Here is a 12,670-nt window from a genome sequence, read left to right on the forward strand (position 1 = left end):
TTTTATTCTTGTTCCAGGATGACCAAGTCCTTGATGGACAATTTAATTGGTTTCCGAATGAGAAGTTCGCGTAGCAAGGGAAAATCGAATAATCAATACATCGCCTCTCTGTCCGCGCCGTTGTTAATAATTAAATGACGCAACATTTGCAGTGTGAATTTCGTGATTGGCCTCGCGTCGTCACCGGCTCCACCACGTGGTTCCGCGAAACACAGGATTGAGCTTCGGATTCATACTCTTCGCAATTCCAGGTCCTGTGTAACCGGAATAAATTGGTTCAGAATTCTCAATTGTTCTATGATCAATTGCTCTATGGAAATTATCGATCCTTCAATTGAATATGAATATCTCTCTTCTACTCGATAATTGTCCAAGAAACGGGTCTGGCTAGGGACCATTATCGGGTAGAACTATTCACTCCTCGGCGATCGAGGACTCTTGAGCTTTGAGGCCTTCACGGGACATAACCCGCGGTAGTGGGGATGGTTCATTTATCGAGTAGAGACTGTACATTGTTTTCTAGTGTGTTATACACTGCCGGGTGTCATAAGGTTATTCGATTTTAAAACGAATCGAAAATGTGGAATAATATTTTTTCGAGCAATTTTCCGTTCCCGGAGATAATCGAATTTGGACACTCGTCAAACTCCCACTGTCTCCCACTTTCTGATCGGTCGTTGGACATGTTCAAAATCGAAGCGACTAATTCTCACGACTCTCGTACGATGAATGAACTATCGTTCGCTCAGAAGGACACAGGACGATAAAAAGTATAACGCTGTTTAGGCGAAGACGAGGAGAAACTCAACCTACGAGTACATTATCAGTTGTAGCACATTTTCCTTATCTACGAGTACTCTTTTCCGTTCGTTTTTAGTATACTCCAATGAAGCATGTCAACTTGAAAAATGAAACCATTATTATCGTTCCGGTACACATTCAGAATTACCTGGCCAGTTTGTTTTGGACAAGAAAAAAAATTATTAGAAATGAGAAATATTGTGTGTATACTAAAGAAAAGTGTCAATGATTTAAAAAAAAAAATACATTAATCCTCATAGGTTCCTCGGTAATAATTTTGCACTTTAAATGAACACATTTCATTCATAAATTCACAGTTCGAAGAAATAAATTTTGCAACACCTTCTTAGAATTTTTAACCTCGGGCACAAGTGAGATTTTTTCATAATAAAAATGATAGAAATAGCCAAAAGCATGAAGTGACAGAAAAATGTCGGTAAGCTAGGAATCTAGTTAATCATTTTGCACAGTGAACGGTCCAATTACAAAATAAAATGTTGAACTGCTCTCGTCGTCCAACTACATAAAGGAACGTGTTAAATTAGACGTGTCGCAGGGACTTCGCGAGGTTCGCAGGAAGTGCGCCGAGCAGAAAAAGTAGAGAAAGGACAAAAAGGATTAAAAGGACACTTGTGTATGATTCACTGCGTGGCCGGAAATGGGATTAACGCACCTCTCGAACCCAGCACGCGGCTTGCTCGGGGCTAGGCTATCTGCTATTCGCTAGTTAAATTTTCAGCTGTCTCTTACTTTCCCCTTTTTTAAAATGATTTAATAAAGGTACAAACATTGTCAAATTATAAGTAAAGATTTTTCAAAAATTTTTTAAATCTTGGTAATTGTCGTAATAGCTTCATACAATTTTCAAAGGGGTTGAAACAGTTCCAATGAATATTGTCTATAAAATAAATCCGAATGAATATCGATACGAACAGAAAAATAATTGTTGAACGTTAAAGACGACGTGTTGAAAGAAAAAATCACAATTTATTACATAGAAAGCAGAAGGAAGTGCGAAATGACGAGCAGAAGAAAAACGTCGATCAGATAATGTGTTAAGAGGTTTTCGACTCTTCTAAGACGACAAGCGAAACAATACTAAAAAGGCTGGTTTGATAAACTACGCTCGGTCACGACCCTACCGAAAGGGCTGGTATGACGTTACCGTTGTTACCATCGATCTTATCGGCAGGCAGTGTGTCAGTGAAGAGGTAGCCGTAATCCGTGGCCCAGAAATGAGAGTAACGTCACTTCTCGATATTCCTCCCCGGGGAGAATGGAAACCTGCCCCCTCCCCTTCCCCAGGTGTAAAATTAAACCTCATCAGGCCACCGTAGCCCAGACACGTTGGTGTTACGTACGAAGTTCTCCTAACTTTCCCATGGTCCGTGAAATTCGTCGATTGACGTTCCATGCACGGGCAACCGACGATGCAGCACCGGGGACATTGCCATTTTTATGAGTCATCACGGTCCAAGTATTGTCGTTCGCCGACGCGACGTTCCGAGGTACTGCGAACCATTACAATTTCATTCGAACCAATCGCGTGCGAAGAATGCGATGTTTACTTTGCAAAAACTCAAGCTTCGAATACACTGAAGCACATGGGAAATTGTTATGCAAAAAATTTATTGCATACATTTCCACATTTATTATGTAGAAATTTAATGTAGCGAATATAATTTACTATAAAAATACTATTCTTACCAACTCATTAATGTAATTAAAATAGGAAATATAGCTCCCGCATCTTGTAAAAAAATACCGACAAATTTCATTTTTTATCATCTTAAGTTTGAAACAACTTATGGACATTCTCAAATTCTTTTAATCTCTTCAATATTTTAAATTGCGCCAATTGATTTTTCTCATAAATGCATAATAACATTTCAGAGGAATAACATTTCGCGCTAGATGGACAGCAAACAAGGTTTCTGTATGGTAAGAGTGCAAAGGCAAACTGCGAGCAGCATCGGAGGGAAAAATGTACGAATCTCTGGCGCACATTGCGATCCAGGCTGCGGATTATTTAGATCGCAGCTGCAGCTTCCTGATTAGCCGGGGTTCAGATTTCATTCGCGCAAAGTAACGCGGCGGGCGGGCGGTAATGGGCCGTATTATGTTATGCGATTCCGGGCTTATGTCCGCAACAAGTGCGGTAATAACAACGCCGTAATAACCTTGCCTAATCTACGCTGTTCTCCTCTCTTTTCTTTTCTCCCTTTCTTTCTTCCCATTCTTCCCTGTGTTTCCCACTTTGTCCCGACGCCACCTCCGTGTCATCGGTCTTTTCCGCCACGCCACGATGCGAGACGGGGCGGGCACACGTGCCGCTCTCTGGATCGAATTGCACTGACATAACCCAGATAGCACGCGACGTCTTAAAGACGTTTGTTTTACGTCCATTTTACGTCTGAAAGTCTTACGTCTGGAAAAGGCGTCTTTAAGACGTTTCATTTCAGACGTAAAAACGACGTCTTATTTCAGACGTCTTTAAAACGTCTCATTTCAGACGTAAAAACGACGTCTTATTTCAGACGTCTTTAAAACGTCTCATTTCAGACGTAAAAACGACGTCTTATTTCAGACGTCTTTAAGACGTCTCGTTCGAGACGTTTCATTTCAGAGGTCTTATTAAAAATCTTTAAGACATCGATGTCTTTTTCAAGACTAAATATTTCGGTTCTTCATAACTGTTTTAAACAGAACCGATAAATATAAGAGTTGGAAACTGTTATTTTCAGAATCATTTCGCTCCCTGATTCAAATAAAATGGGTAATCTTCCATTACCACCCATTCAGGTGTTACCCGCTGGTGTTGCACGCGACACGCTGCTCCCTGAGCAACCTCCTTCAGCTACTAATAAAACAATAAACGACATACAGGGTTTTCTCGATCTAAAACACGGGTCTGGCCGGGAACAATGATCGGCCAGAAAATACTATTGTTTCATTAACTGCCAAACGTGGATAAAGAACAGCGAAGCTCGAGGCATGGGTTTTCCCCAAGGCTCTGTGCGAGTCCGGCTGTAGCTGGCTTTCGCACCGAGCAGCAAAACTAGCAATAAATACCCAGTATTTCTCTACTGCAAGAACGGGCCTTTTTGTCGAGTTGTTTTGAATTAGAAAACGAATGATTGAAATATATTATTTATTATATATATATTATATTATATAAGAACTGTAGTTTTTAAAACTATTTTTTACTTTCTGTGAACAATATTTTTTAGTGTTGGTGTTCATTTTTAAAACATAAACGCATGCTTTTCTGTGTAAAAAAAGAGATATTGTACATACATAGTGCAAATTAAAAAGTACTAACATAGTTGTTGGAACATCAACAAAAGTAAGTCGAGTGTTGAAGGATACTGAGAGTGTCCTGGTATATTTTAACGGTCCTCGGGTCTTTATTTATTGACCCTGGTCAGAAGTGGAAGGCCTGCAACCTTACACTTAAAAGAGGCCCTGAGTAATAAATTAAGGGTCCTACCACATCTGTTTTCCCGAGTGGACCCAACAGAGGTTTCTTTTCTTCCCCCTAAAACTTTCTCTGTAGCTTCACTTCAGTTTCGGCTTGCAAACTATACAGACGTCTTCTGACTAGTTCTTCTTCGTTTTAATAAAGAACAGATACGTTGCATTCTAGTGCGTTATTTTCTTACATTATAAATACCCATTTCCATTAGGTTATGGGCCCAGGACACATTGTGCATTAACTCTCTATATAGTTATTAGTTTATTGTGTTTTTTGTGTAAAGTACTTAGTGTAATTGTTAAGCATTTTTTAAAAATTGTGTTTGACTTGTAGTTTTTTATTGTTTAGTGACTAAGTGTAAGATACTTTGTATAAGTGACAATGGACACATTTAAAGACAGGAGAAATATTCCCCAGTTTAGTGGCATAAAATATAATGCGTGGAAACACAGGATTCGAAATTTTCTGTATGAGCTTGATGTGCTGAAAGTTGTTGATAATCTGCCGCCGAATCCAATCACGGCTGAATGGACCAAAGCCGAGCGTATTGCTAAATGTGCGATTGTGCAGTATTTGTCGGACACGCACCTCAAATACGATACGCCAGGAAGTACGGCGAAATCTATTTTAACCAAATTAGATTCCGTCTATGAAAGCCAGAGTACGGCTACAGAATTGTCAATCAGAAAGAGCTTGCTACGATTAAAAATGAAGAGTGATACTTCACTAAAAGACCACTTCGAAGTATTCGATGAATTGATAACAGATTTGTCGGCTGCAGGTGTGCCTGCCAGGGAAAATGAAATAATTTCTATCCTGTTATCGAGCTTACCAGAAGCTTACGACACGGTATCGACTGTCATTGAGACAATGTTAACAGAATTAAATATTACCATAGATATTGTGAAGAAAAGACTCTTGGATCACGAAACCAAAATCCTAAGTGAGAAAGTAGACACCAGTGCAAAAGTGCTGCAAGTACAAAGGATGGAAAGAGGAAATCAACGACCGAGCAATTTTGGAAATCAATCTAGAAGAGGAAACCACAAAGGACACTACAGAAGAGGAAATGGATTTAAACTCAACAAATCATCATTTGCTGGAAAATGTCACCAATGTGGAAGAAAGGGTCATATGATTAAAGATTGCTACCATTTTAAAAAGAGGCTTCAATATAAGAAAGAACAAAGCAACAATAATCAAAATTTACACACTATTCAAACGGCTCAAGCAGTGCCGAATGAAAATGTCTCTGGCTACGCTTTTATGACCGGAAACTATAAAGTTGCGAAAAGTGAAAAATTAACATTTATCCTCGACTCCGGTGCATCGGATCATATCGTCAACGATGACAGTGTATTCTCACACGCGATCCAGTTACACCCACCTATGAAGATTTTGACTGCTAAGAATGGACAGTATATCACGGCCACAAAGAAGGGACAAATACCTGTAACCAGCAACATGGGCATTGAAGGCGTGCTTGGAGATGTGCTGTACTGCCCTGACGTGCCGTATAATTTATTATCAGTCAGCATGTTGGGTTCTCGAAAAGAACTATGTCTTTGTATTTAATCGCGGAAATAAATATACCTTTATTCAGATAAATACAGAGCGGTTGCCGGCGGAGTTTGTCTTTGGGCAACTAATTCCAGGAGTCGAATGGACGATGTTGTATGTACAAGTGTAGGTTGAAAATTGAAATAGTCTTGTCTCCGACACGAGACGTGCTGTTCGCGAGAACGATAACGATTTCTTGAAAGACGTTGTAAGTGTCTCGTCAAGCCGCAGTCTCGATGTAGTCTCGGAGAGATCTCAAGTCTATCTGCTGCCCCGAGGTCCGCTGTTCTTTTTCGTCACCTCGGTGGTGACGCTATTTTTTGGCCATGGGCCCGTTTTCGGGGGAAGAATCATCCCTATTCGTTAATTTGACTTGAGGGCGGAGGATCTTCTGGAACAGCCCTCACCGGTGAAGGAGGAAGTCCCACCTCAAGTCAATAAGGAAGAGTTCCCAATGCGCGATTTATGGGACCCCGGAGCAGCCCGACGAAGGCCTAAGTGGCCCACGTAAGCCGTGCTAGCCAAGTGGCTAGCAGCTAATTTATTGCCCCTTGGCCGAGGTCCGGTGACGAAGACCAAGGGCTGGAAAAAAACGTGCGTTTACTGTCTCTGGTTTTCGTCCGTTTGACGAAAACCAGAGACACGGTTATTGGGGTTGTAGCGAAACCCGAGCGTACCTCGCGTCGTGCGGAAGAGGATTTACGACCCCTCGGCCGCCGCGTGTAGTGGGCCATAAGGCCCGCTGTGTCCGAATCCGGAACCCTCAAGTACCTCGCGGACGGTACACGGTGTGAGGGTCGCACGGATTGACTTATGGCCACTTTTCCAATGCCATCAGCTCGAATCCTCAAGCGCCTCGCGTGTGGCAACTCAAGGATTAGCATTCTTCGTGATTAGTCGAAGGACGGACAAAAATCGGAAAAGGGCTTTCTACGTGCGTATAACAATGCGCTCGAAAGTTGCGCTCTTCGCCTTTTAGAAGTTAACACGAAACCGACACGAACCGGGTAGGAGATTTCGTTGTCACGGGTGGCCGATGATTTTACAACGATGTAAAATCCGAAGCGGAGGACCCGGAACAATTCGATTTTAACGCGGAATCGTACACAGCAGATTGCAGCAGAAAGGAATGAGTATTAATTTCAACGAGAGAGGTGTTCAGGTTATTAAAGACGGAAAAATGGTAATGTATGGTAAACCTTTAAATAATTTGGTATCTATGGTTTTTGGAATTACAAAGAAAAGAGTAAAATTGAACTCTTATATGCCTAGGAGAATAATTAATAATTATGAACTATGGCATAAGCGTTTAGGGCATATTGGAAAAACAAAATTTTTACAATTGAAAAATAGACAAATGGTAGAAGATGTGACTTATCTCGAAAAAAATAATTCCAGACGATTATCTTTGTGAAGCTTGTATTAATGGGAAACAAGCACAATTACCATTTGAAAAGGCAAATGATAAGAGTCACATCTGGCAACCATTGTTTATAGTTCACACAGATGTTTGTGGCCCGATCACTCCTTCTACGATTAATGATAAAAGATATTTCATTACATTCATTGATGAGTATACGCATTACTGCGTAACATATTTGCTTGAAAACAAATCAGAGGTTTTCACAGTGTTTAAAGACTTCATTGCAAAAAGTGAAGCGTGTTTTAACTTAAAAACTGTCAATCTATATTGTGATAATGGCAGAGAATACTAATCGAATGAAATGAAAGATTATTGCATACAAAGAGGAATAAGCTATCATTTGACGGTCCCGCGGACTCCGCAATTAAATGGCGTTGCAGAACGCATGAATAGAACGATAACCGAAAAAGCACGTGCAATGGTAAACGGTGCAGGTTTAGGAAAAGAATTTTGGGGAGAAGCAGTTTTAACTGCTACATATTTAATTAATTTAACCCCATCGAAAGCTTTAAGTGTAGATAAAACCCCATTTGAATTGTGGCATACTAAGAAGCCCAAATTAAAATATTTAAGGGTTTTTGGTTCAACAGTATACGTCCATAATAAAGTTAGGAAATCGAAATTTGATGAAAAATCTTACAAGTGTATACTGGTAGGATTTGTACCAAATGGTTATAAAGTATGGGACGTAGAAAATGGGAAATTTGAAATAGTAAGGGATGTGATCATTTACGAAATTAATTACTTAAAATCTCGACCTGTAATAAAGAAAAAAAAATATGGAAAGTGAAACTGATGCATCTCGAGAGGTGCCGAAATCAGTAGATATACAGTGTGGTTTTAATAAATCTGATAATGAAAAATCAGATGTATTAAAGAGGATGAAATCTGATAACAATAAATCAGATATACTAGAGCCAAGAATAAAAGTAATGGTAGATCACATGGAAAATAAATCTGTAACTGAAACAGATATAGCAGGAGTGCCGGGACCAGAACAAAATGAAATAGTAGAATTAAAGGATAGCATTGAACCTAGAAGGAGTGATAGAATTAAACAACGACCGTCTATTTCGTATAAAGAATTTGATGGAGACGATGATTATCTTTTGTGTGCCCAGTCAATAGTTTTAAAAATTCCCACCTCTTTTGAAGAGATTAAAATGAGAGAAGACAGGATCAAGTGGGAACAAGCTATTGCTGAGGAAATAAACTCATTGATTATTAATAAAACTTGGGATTTAGTACCGAGGCCAAAAGATAAAAACATCGTCGACTGCAAATGGGTTTTTACGATCAAAAATGATAAATCCGGAAATCCATTAAAATACAAAGCTCGACTAGTGGCTCGTGGTTTTAGTCAAAAATATCTAGAAGATTATAATGAAACATTTGCACCTGTAGCTAGAATGTCTAGTTTTAGATTTCTTATAGCTTTTGCAAATCAATATGATTTATTAGTCCACCACATGGACGTAAAAACAGCTTTTTTAAATGGTATTTTAAAGGAAGAAATTTATATGCGAATTCCTGAGGGTGTCAAGTGTAACAATAATAATAATCAAGTGTGTAAATTGAATAAAGCTTTGTATGGTCTTAAACAATCAGCTAGATGCTGGTTTGAGATGTTTGAAAAAGCTCTTGTAGAAAAAGGCTTCCGGAACTCATCAGCAGATCGTTGCATTTATATTCTAGATAGAAAGAGTATATTAAAGAATATATACGTGATACTATATGTGGATGATTTAGTAATAATAACGGCTGAGATTGAAGGAATGAAAAATTTCAAAAATTATTTGAAAGCTAGATTTTGTATGAAAGATTTAAATGAAATCAAACTATTTCTTGGAATAAAAGTGAATAGAACTAATGGGAAAATAACATTAGATCAGAGTGCATATATTAAGACTGTGCTTGAGAAATTTAATATGCTAGATTGCAAACCAGTTAGTACACCTCTTCCAAGTGTATTAGACTACGTAGCTTTAAACTCGGATGAACAACACAATGCACCTTGCCGTAATTTAATTGGATGTTTAATGTACATAATGATTTGTACAAGGCCCGATTTCAGTATTGCAATAAATATTTTAAGTAAATATTCAAATAAAAACAATAGCGAACTATGGCAAAACCTTAAAAGGGTTCTTAGATATCTGAAAGGGTCAGCTAATATTAAACTAACTTATGTTAAAAACGATTCTAAAAATCTATTGAGTGCATATGTAGATTCAGATTGGGGAGGCAATGAACATACGGATCGAAAGAGTACAACAGGGTATTTGTTCAAGATGTATGAACAATGTACAATCTGTTGGAATAGTAGAAGACAAAAGTCAGTAGCAGCCTCATCCACTGAAGCAGAGTACATGGCTCTTTTTGAAGCCGTGAGAGAAGCACTATGGTTACGATCATTGGCAATGAGTATTAATATAAGTGTCTCTGATCCAATAATAATATTCGAAGATAATATGGGTTGTATTAATATTGCGAACAATCCGAGCAGCCATAAACGGTCGAAACATATAGATATAAAGTACCACTTCTCAAGAGAACAAGTCGAAAAGAATGTCATAAAACAAGAATTTATTTATTTATTTATTTATTGCTTTAAACCAAGTGGTTTATATAGCAAGTACAATATTATTACATCTAGCTTACATTAAATAGGTTTACACTGTTTTTAAAGTCTAACGGAACATTGTTTAAGGAAATTATAAATTATTTTCAGTCCTTTTATGTCAGGTTTACATAAGAAGGAACTAATACAAAGAGGGAAACAGTACTTGCCTTTGAGGAGCTTTGTTTCCAATGTATTGCGTTCGTTTTCATAGTCTGGGCATTGCCATATAACATGATTTAGGTCTTGGAGTTCTGCTCCGCATTGGCAAGCACTGTTAGCTATAAAGTTAACTCTCGCCAAAGAACCATTTAAATTATAGTGATTAGCTCGACATCTATTAACAAAAACTAGAAAATCTCTAGAGAGCGCAAGACCAGTGTACCATGGCTTGCCTTTGTCCTTGTGATAAAATCTAACATAGTTCACACCTTTGATTAGACCTTCCTTTTTGATTAGGGTGTTAGTGGACAATCTTGCTTGAATTTTGAGGTCTCTGGTTAGGTCAGCGAATGAAACCTTGATATCTGGTGAAGGGGTTTCTTTGGTCGCTTCTTTCGCAAGTGAGTCTACTTCTTCGTTACCGATAATTCCTACATGTGCTGGTATCCAGATAAACTTAATAAAATTTTGGCCTTTGTTGTTTAATATAAACGTAGAGTACTTAGTTTTGATTTCAATGATATGGTTACTGATACTATATTTGAAGGTTGGCTTCTGTAGTGACTTGATTGTACTTTGCGAGTCGGTGAAAATGAGAAAATTTGTAGTATTACTATATAAATTGGCAATGTCCAGTGCTCGGCTAATGGCGTAGCATTCTGCTGTGAAAATTGATGCGTGCTTGTTTAAACTAAATTTTTGGGAGATATTTAATTGTGGGCAGTATAATGCGGCACCTACTAATTCGGAGTTTTCTGTTGCACTGCCATCGGTATAGATTGCAACCGTATTCGGAGGGTTGGATTCAATAAAATCTCGTAACGGAATATTAGGGTCGGAAGAATCTTGTAATGATTGACCTAAATAAACATCACTAGGTGGAATATTAAATAGGATGTTATAGTCTGTGGTAAAAATAGGATGTTTTTCAGCAATCTCTAGGTCAGGTCGTGTTTCTAACAAATTAAGGAGGTTTTCAACTAGCAGAGAGTGTTTCGTTCGTCTGTTGGGAGGAATGGCAATCAGGTCTGTGTTGTTTTTAAACAGTATTTTGTTTGAAGTTGAGGTTGTATAAGAGTAACATTTGAGTAGATATTTTCTAGCTAGAAAATTGACTCTATCCCAAAGGGAAATGACTTTAGCTTCGCTAAGCAAAACATTTGTGGGCGTGCTAATTCTGTACCCCAGTGCCAGTCGAATTGCAGCATACTGAATTCGATCTAATTTAAGGATTAGGTTTTTGTTTTTCGGATAATATATGAAGCAATTATATTCCATAATTGGTCTTATGAGACTACTGTATATTAACAACAAAGTCTCGGGTGAAGCACCCCATGAAACGCCAGAAAGAAATTTCATAATAAACTTGAATTTATTCCCACAGGTAGCCAACTAGCAGACACCCTTACGAAGCCATTGCCAGCAACCAAATTCCTGGAATTTAGAACAGGAATGGGACTTATGTAATAATATATATTAACAAACAATGATTATATATTTTATATTATATATTAGATATAATTTGTATGGTCTGATTAGGTTTTTCTGGGTTTCCCTAATCCAAGCAACGAATGTTGGACCATTTGTGTTTTGCCCCCACAATTAGAGTAAAAAAAAATTGAATACGAGGAAGACGGTCTGTATATAAAAATTTAAAATACAGTAACTAAATTCTTAATTAAATGAATTAGTGTAAAGAACATCGACTTATTTTTGAGGGGGCCTGTTGGAACATCAACAAAAGTAAGTCGAGTGTTGAAGGATACTGAGAGTGTCCTGGTATATTTTAACGGTCCTCGGGTCTTTATTTATTGACCCTGGTCAGAAGTGGAAGGCCTGCAACCTTACACTTAAAAGAGGCCCTGAGTAATAAATTAAGGGTCCTACCACATCTGTTTTCCCGAGTGGACCCAACAGAGGTTTCTTTTCTTCCCCCTAAAACTTTCTCTGTAGCTTCACTTCAGTTTCGGCTTGCAAACTATACAGACGTCTTCTGACTAGTTCTTCTTCGTTTTAATAAAGAACAGATACGTTGCATTCTAGTGCGTTATTTTCTTACATTATAAATACCCATTTCCATTAATAGTTATATTTCAGATGTTAATTTTATTTCGGTATTTATTTCAGACGTTAAAACCACGTCTTGAAAAAGACGTCTTTAGGGGAGTCGTATCGTCGTCATTTATTTCAATAATTCATCATAGATTTGAAGATACGAATTTTGGCCACGAACTCGACCGAATTCGCCACTGTGCGATGGCTGGCAACTTGAGGTTGTACTCACACTCGATGGGGAGCTTTCGTTGACACATGTTTAGAAAGTTAGGGGTCTTTACTGTGGACGATACCTTGTTCTTAAGGGATCTGGCCGCGGAGTGGGGATGTGCGAGGGTGTCTTCTAGTGAGCGTGAGTGACTTCTCATTACTTATCGTGGAACCATCCGGAGACGTATTCGGCACTTTAAGTAATTTTGCGAGTGAATCGATCTGGGAGCAGGAGCAAGTGTGTGAAGTCAGAACAACATAATTCCACATCGTCATTCTTGTAATATTCAGACAAGTAAGTATTTTTATTGCTACTATTTGTTATCGTTAGTGTTTCTGCTTATGCTCTTCCGCTATATTTGTT

Source organism: Halictus rubicundus, unplaced genomic scaffold, assembly GCF_050948215.1.
Source record: "Halictus rubicundus isolate RS-2024b unplaced genomic scaffold, iyHalRubi1_principal scaffold0152, whole genome shotgun sequence".
NCBI classification, from domain to species: Eukaryota; Metazoa; Arthropoda; class Insecta; order Hymenoptera; family Halictidae; genus Halictus; species Halictus rubicundus.